The 7,185-nt window shown below is 45.4% G+C and overlaps 2 non-coding genes and 1 pseudogene across 2 annotated transcripts in view; all 3 read left to right on the top strand.

The window, feature by feature from the left end:
• Positions 1–2,391: 2,391 nt before the first annotated feature.
• LOC141486055 (small subunit ribosomal RNA) lies at positions 2,392–4,295 on the top strand (annotated as a pseudogene).
• Positions 4,296–5,206: 911 nt separating this feature from the next.
• On the top strand, positions 5,207–5,361 carry LOC141486020 (5.8S ribosomal RNA). Its single transcript, XR_012467577.1, has one exon. It is a non-coding gene; the product is annotated as a 5.8S ribosomal RNA (ribosomal RNA).
• A 596-nt stretch (positions 5,362–5,957) lies between these two features.
• The window catches only part of LOC141486016 (large subunit ribosomal RNA), a 4,013-nt gene continuing 2,785 nt past the window's right edge, over positions 5,958–7,185 (top strand). Inside the window, exon 1 of the ribosomal RNA XR_012467575.1 lies at positions 5,958–7,185. This exon is cut by the window's right edge and continues 2,785 nt beyond it. This is a non-coding gene — a ribosomal RNA (large subunit ribosomal RNA).

Here is a 7,185-nt window from a genome sequence, read left to right as displayed (position 1 = left end):
GTGTAGTGAAAATATAAAGAAAACGGAAAGTGTAGTGAAAATTTAAAAGTAGCGGAAAGTGTAGTGAAACATAAATATACCGGAAAGTGTAATGAAAGTTTACTTCTGCCTTCCGCGAGCAAGCAGAATTTCGGAAGCGTGAAAAAAAAAATTTGAATGGAAATTTTGGCGAAATAACCCGAAATGGATAGTGTAGTGGAAAATATAAAAGATAACGGAAAGTGTAGTGAAAACATAAAAATAAAACGGAAAGTGTAATGAAAGTTTACCTCTGCCTTCTGGGAGCGAGCAGAATTTCGGAAGCGTGAAGAAATATTTCAGATGGAAACTTTGGCGAAAATAATCGTGAACGGAAAGTGTAGAAAATGTAAAAGTATCGGAAAGGGTAGTGAAACAAAATATAACGAAAAGTGTAATGAAAGTTTACCTCTGCCTTCTGGAGCGAGCAGAATTTCGGAAGCGTGAAGAAAATATTTGATGGAAACTTTGGCGAAAATAATCGTGAACGGAAAGTGTGGTGAAAATATAAAAGTATCGGAAAGTGTAGTGAAAACATAAATATAACGGAAAGTGTAATGAAAGTTACCTCTGCCTTCTGGGAGCAGCAGAATTTCGGAAGCGTGAAGAAAATATTTCAGATGGAAATTTTGGCGAAAATAATCATGAACGGAAAGTGTGGTGAAAAGTATCAAAGATATAAAATATCGGAAAGTGTAGTGAAAACATAAATATAACGGAAAGTGTAATGAAAGAGTTTACCTCTGCCTTCGGGGAGCGAGCAGAATTTCGGAAGCGTGAAGAAAACATTTCAGATGGAAACTTTGGCGAAAATAAATCATGAACGGAAAGTGTGGTGAAAATATAAAAGTATCGAAAGTGTAGTGAAAACATAAATATAACGGAAAGTGTAATGAAAGTTTACCTCTGCCTTCCGTGAACAAGCAGAATATCGGAAGCGTGAATAAAAATTTGCAGATGGAATTTTGGCGAAATAACCCGAACGGAAAGTGTAGTGAAAATATAAAAGATAACGGAAAGTGTAGTGAAAACATAAATATAACGGAAAGTGTAATGAAAGTTTACCTCTGCCTTCTGGGAGCGTGCAGAATTTCGGAAGCGTGAAGAAAAAAAATTTAGACGGAAATTTGGCGAAAATAATCATGAACGGAAAGTGTGGTGAAAATAACGGAAAGTGTGGTGAAAATATCGGAAAGTATAGTGAAATTTTCGCCAAAATTTCTCTTTGAAAATTTTTTATCACGCTTCCGAAATTCTGTTTGCTCCCATTAATTCAAGTATCGTCTCACCGTCTCAACTCATATGTTGTAATGGCGAGAAAGCGGTATAGGCCTTACACAATTTTCACTACACTTTCCGATTAAAACATTGTAATCGAGACGTCCTGTTGTCAGAACGTTATCCTATAATATTTTAATATATCGATCGATATGCGTATTCATGTCTGATACAATATCATATCGAAGGATATAAATTATATTGACTAGGACTATACGAAAAGTGGAAAAAACCGAAAGTCGCGTAGGGTCCCGTCAGCGTTAACGGAAAACGGGCGATGTGCTCGAAACGCCGCTATAGGGGGATAGGTACGTTTCGAAACGGATCGAAAACGCTTCCTCTATGTATCGGCAGACGCTTGCTCGAGCGCTGTCGGTACCGTGGTCACCGATAACCAAATCACACGATATTCGTTTTTCTGCTGAATAATAACATAATTCGATCCGTGTCGAGTGCGGGCTTCGCCCCGGTGGTGTGGATAGTTTCGTAGTAGTATATCTTCTGCTTCTACCAACCGAAACCGTCAGACACTGCGAGATCGCGGATTTAGCGAGCGTTTCTACGTAAGCGGTCCCTATGCGATCAACCAAAAAAATAACAAAAATTTTGTTATTACACAAAATATGCGACAGCTCTCCTCTGTCCGAGCGAGAATAAATATAATTTCGGAACGAATCTTTCGAGAACACCGAGTCGCTTTCAATCTAGCGAAGGGTCGAGAGAATGTTCGAAGTTTTGTGCCGGTCGACGTATATATCGTCTGATTATATATTGTATTTCGAAAAATTACCATACGTACGTGTACGCCGGTGGTTTGTGTAACATTATCATCAGGTCGAGTACGACGAGCGTGTGTTGTAATATTTTTCTTGAGCAATAGTTATAGTTCGATTTGTTGTCGGTCCGGTTTTATTTGAATGAAATAATGCAGAGACACATAGAGATATACAACTTTTTCGTTGAGCGTGGGTTTTCGAAATTTATTATTTCGTATAACGCACACACAACACGCACGAAAAGAGAATATAGATCTTTTTCGTATTTATTATTATTTTAATATTATGGAGACTGACTAGTTCTACGATAGAACGTCAGCTCCTGGTTGATCCTGCCAGTAGTCATATGCTTGTCTCAAAGATTAAGCCATGCATGTCTCAGTACAAGCCAAATTAAGGTGAAACCGCGAAAGGCTCATTAAATCAGTTATGGTTCCTTAGATCGTACCACATTTACTTGGATAACTGTGGTAATTCTAGAGCTAATACATGCAAACAGAGTTCCGACCGGAGACGGAAGGAGCGCTTTTATTAGATCAAACCAATCGGTGGGGCGGTTCGCTCGTCATCGTACACCTTGGTGACTCTGAATAACTTTATGCTGATCGCACGGTCTCGCACCGGCGACGCATCTTTCAAATGTCTGCCTTATCAACTGTCGATGGTAGGTTCTGCGCCTACCATGGTTGTAACGGGTAACGGGGAATCAGGGTTCGATTCCGGAGAGGGAGCCTGAGAAACGGCTACCACATCCAAGGAAGGCAGCGAGGCGGCAAATTACCCACTCCCGCACGGGGAGGTAGTGACGAAAAATAACGATACGGGACTCATCCGAGGCCCCGTAATCGGAATGAGTACACTCTAAACCCTTTAACGAGGATCAATTGGAGGCAAGTCTGGTGCCAGCAGCCGCGGTAATTCCAGCTCCAATAGCGTATATTAAAGTTGTTGCGGTTAAAAAGCTCGTAGTCGAATCTGTGTCCGCGCCTTCGGTTCATCGTCCGCGGTGTTAACTGGTGTGCGCGGGACGTCCTGCCGGTGGGCTTAGCTCGCAAGGGCGGCCCAACTCAATCCCGCCGCGGTGCTCTTCATTGAGTGTCGAGGTGGGCGGCACGTTATATTTGAACAAATTAGAGTGCTTAAAGCAGGCTAAAACTTCGCCTGAATACTGTGTGCATGGAATAATGGAATAGGACCTCGGTTCTATTTTGTTGGTTTTCGGAACCCCGAGGTAATGATTAATAGGAACGGATGGGGGCATTCGTATGCGACGTTAGAGGTGAAATTCTTGGATCGTCGCACGACGACAGACAGAAGCGAAAGCATTTGCCAAAAAACGCTTTCATTGATCAAGAACGAAAGTTAGAGGTTCGAAGGCGATCAGATACCGCCCTAGTTCTAACCATAAACGATGCCAGCTAGCGATCCGCCGACGTTCCTCCGATGACTCGGCGGGCAGCTTCCGGGAAACCAAAGCTTTTGGGTTCCGGGGGAAGTATGGTTGCAAAGCTGAAAAAAGGAATTGACGGAAGGGCACCACCAGGAGTGGAGCCTGCGGCTTAATTTGACTCAACACGGAAACCTCACCAGGCCCGGACACCGGAAGGATTGACAGATTGAGAGCTCTTTCTTGATTCGGTGGGTGGTGGTGCATGGCCGTTCTTAGTTGGTGGAGCGATTTGTCTGGTTAATTCCGATAACGAACGAGACTCTGGCCTACTAACTAGGCGTTTTCCGACATCCTAAAGGCCCGCCGATGGGCTTCGGCCTTTATCGTGCGCGGTTTTACTGTCGGCGTTAAATAAACAATTTTTAGAGGGACAGGCGGCGTCTAGCCGCACGAGATTGAGCAATAACAGGTCTGTGATGCCCTTAGATGTTCTGGGCCGCACGCGCGCTACACTGAAGGAATCAGCGTGTCCTCCCTGGCCGAGCGGCCGGGTAACGTTGAACCTCCTTCGTGCTAGGGATTGGGGCTTGCAATTGTTCCCCATGAACGAGGAATTCCAGTAAGCGCGAGTCATAAGCTCGCGTTGATTACGTCCCTGCCTTTGTACACACGCCCGTCGCTACTACCGATTGAATGATTTAGTGAGGTCTTCGGACTGAGCGCGATGGCGTTTCGGCGTCTTCGATGTTTCGGAAAGATGACCAAACTTGATCATTAGAGGAAGTAAAAGTCGTAACAAGGTTTCCGTAGGTGAACCTGCGGAAGGATCATTACAGTGATATTGTCTATATACGACATGTCTGATCAAATATTATATATCGCGAAGCGAGAAAAGAGTTAAAATCTCTCCTTTTTCCTTCTACGATATTCGAACTAATTTGTCGCTTTATGTTTTCGTTTCGATAGAAAAGAAAATGAGCGACGGTGGACTACGTTTTCGAATGACGGTGAAATTGACGACGACGACGACGTTGTTGTCTGTCGTCATCATCCTTTCGATTAGTAGTAGTCCTCTTCTCGAACTATACAAATTCGTCTTAGAGGTTTTTCAATTAGGCGTGTAATTTTCTTTACCGAAATTATAATATATGACGTTGTGCGTATTGTTGTGTTGCCGCGTCGTTGTCGTCGATTATGGCGCTAATGTTGTTCGTCGATCGTGTTGTGAAGCGTACGTCTTTTGTCGAACGCGAACGCGCGATATACGACGATACATTTCGCCGTCGATGACGATGATGCCGACGACGCCGCCTTCGCGGGTACCTAGGAGTGTGTGACTGTTAAAAAAACCGCTCCGTAGGAAATTATGTTTAATCGCGGTCGAAACGTGAAAGTTTCGTTTCGTACGAATTTTTACGTTACCGGATTACACAACGAGATTTCCGATGGTTGTGAAAGATATTCGCCCGGCCGTGTCAGTTAGAACGCATGTAAATGAAATACTACGCGCGTCCTCTACACGACGAAATATAAAAATGAGTCGTGCGCGATTTCGGTAACGATGCCTCGTCTGAATATGTGGTGCCGTACGAATACGAAATCGTCGAGCGCTTCTCTTTTTTTATTTTTTTTACAAGTATAATATATTTATGTACGTTGTTTGCATTGGTATAATCTCAACGCTTGCCGAATCGAGACGTCGAACTCTTGAAATTATTTTTTTTGAGTAGTCTAAATAAAAGATTACCCTGAACGGTGAATCACTTGGCTCGTGGGTCGATGAAGAACGCAGCTAATTGCGCGTCAACTTGTGAACTGCAGGACACATGAACATCGACATTTCGAACGCACATTGCGGTCCTCGGATACTGTTCCTGGACCACTCCTGGCTGAGGGTCGTATCAATTTCAAAGACTGCTCGGTTTTTCAAAATTGATATTTGTAAAAACGTCGGAGCGTGTTGGATGATTGACGTGTTGTTGTTGTTGTTGTTTGTCGTCTATCGAGTCGTCTCGTTATTATAATCGTTATCTAAGTATTTTATCGCCTTCGCGGCGATGACACTTGGTAACAAAAATAAATACACGTTGACGACGACGACGCCGACGACGACAAAGACGCGGCATCTTAAAGTGCGAAAGCGACGAATCGTTTTTTCTCATCGCAAGATGAGAGAAACGTTACGTAGTTTGTACACAACGAAATCGTAAGAGTCTCCGTTGTTGGGAAAGCGGCTGCCACGGCAATATACAGGTTCACGCTTGTAGTGTGTGTGTGTGTATGCTCTCGTTACGCACGATCGTCGTGTCCGAGAATTTTGATGAATCGAAGACGACGTCTGATCGTGTCGAGCAGCGTACGTACACACGCACACACATTATTACAGGACGTCGAGAACTTTTTTGTCCGTTTCGGTAGTTCTCTCTCGAAATAACGACGGACGAGACTACGTACGTCGACTCGTTGCTGTTGAATAAACTGAAAAATTATTTTATCGACCTCAGAGCAGGTGAGACTACCCGCTGAATTTAAGCATATTACTAAGCGGAGGAAAGAAACTAACTAGGATTCCCTCAGTAGCTGCGAGCGAACAGGGATAAGCCCAGCACCGAATCCCGCGGGTTAACCGCCGAGGAAATGTGGTGTTAGGGAGGATCCGTTTATCCCGGAGTCGTACGGCGCGTCCAAGTCCTTCTTGAACGGGGCACAGCCCATAGAGGGTGCCAGGCCGTAGCGACCGCCGTCAATTTGGAGGATCTCTCCTCAGAGTCGGGTTGCTTGAGAGTGCAGCCCTAAGTGGGTGGTAAACTCCATCTAAGGCTAAATATGACCACGAGACCGATAGCGAACAAGTACCGTGAGGGAAAGTTGAAAAGCACTTTGAAGAGAGAGTTCAAGAGTACGTGAAACCGTTCAGGGGTAAACCTGAGAAACCCGAAAGGTCGAAGGAGGAAATTCATCGCGTTTCGATCGTCGGCGTTTGACGGGTTTCGTGACGGACGGCGTTCGCGTCGTTCGCTCAGCTCGTTTTTTCGAACCGATATCGAACGCGTGCACTTTTTCTTGTAGGACGTTGCGATCCGTTGGGTGTCGGTCTAAGGTCCGGGGTGGAGCCACGTGAATTTTTCGCGTGGACCCTCGGTATCCCGGCCGACTCGCTCGACGGTATAACGATGGCGCGGGGCGCCGCTACTTTTAATTAGCGTTCGGCTCGTGGCAACGCGTCCGGTGTTTGACGGCGATCGGACCTAGCGCCGATCCTGTCCCGGGCGACTGTTGGCTACGATGTTCTCGAACAGACCTCGTTGAAACGCCGATCTGCAACGCTATAGCTTTGGGTACTTTCAGGACCCGTCTTGAAACACGGACCAAGGAGTCTAGCATGTGCGCGAGTCATTGGGACATAAACTAAACCTAAAGGCGCAATGAAAGTAAGGTCTACCTTGCGTAGACCGAGGAAGATGAGCGGTTCGCCCTCAAAGTGGCCGCTCCGCATTCCGGGGCGTCTCGTTCTCATTGCGAGAAGAGGCGCACCAAGAGCGTACACGCTGGGACCCGAAAGATGTGTGAACTATGCCTGGTCAGGACGAAATCAGGGGAACCCTGATGGAGGTCCGTAGCGATTCTGACGTGCAAATCGATCGTCGGAACTGGGTATAGGGGCGAAAGACTAATCGAACCATCTAGTAGCTGGTTCCCTCCGAAGTTTCCCTCAGGATAGCT

The sequence above is a fragment of the Leptinotarsa decemlineata genome, unplaced genomic scaffold (assembly GCF_025532065.1).
Source record: "Leptinotarsa decemlineata unplaced genomic scaffold, Ldec_3_MD MMD2_tig00026342_RagTag_RagTag, whole genome shotgun sequence".
Lineage (NCBI taxonomy): Eukaryota > Metazoa > Arthropoda > Insecta > Coleoptera > Chrysomelidae > Leptinotarsa > Leptinotarsa decemlineata.
The sequence above is the reverse complement of the archived record's forward strand: the minus strand, read 5'-3'. Positions and strand labels throughout refer to the sequence as shown.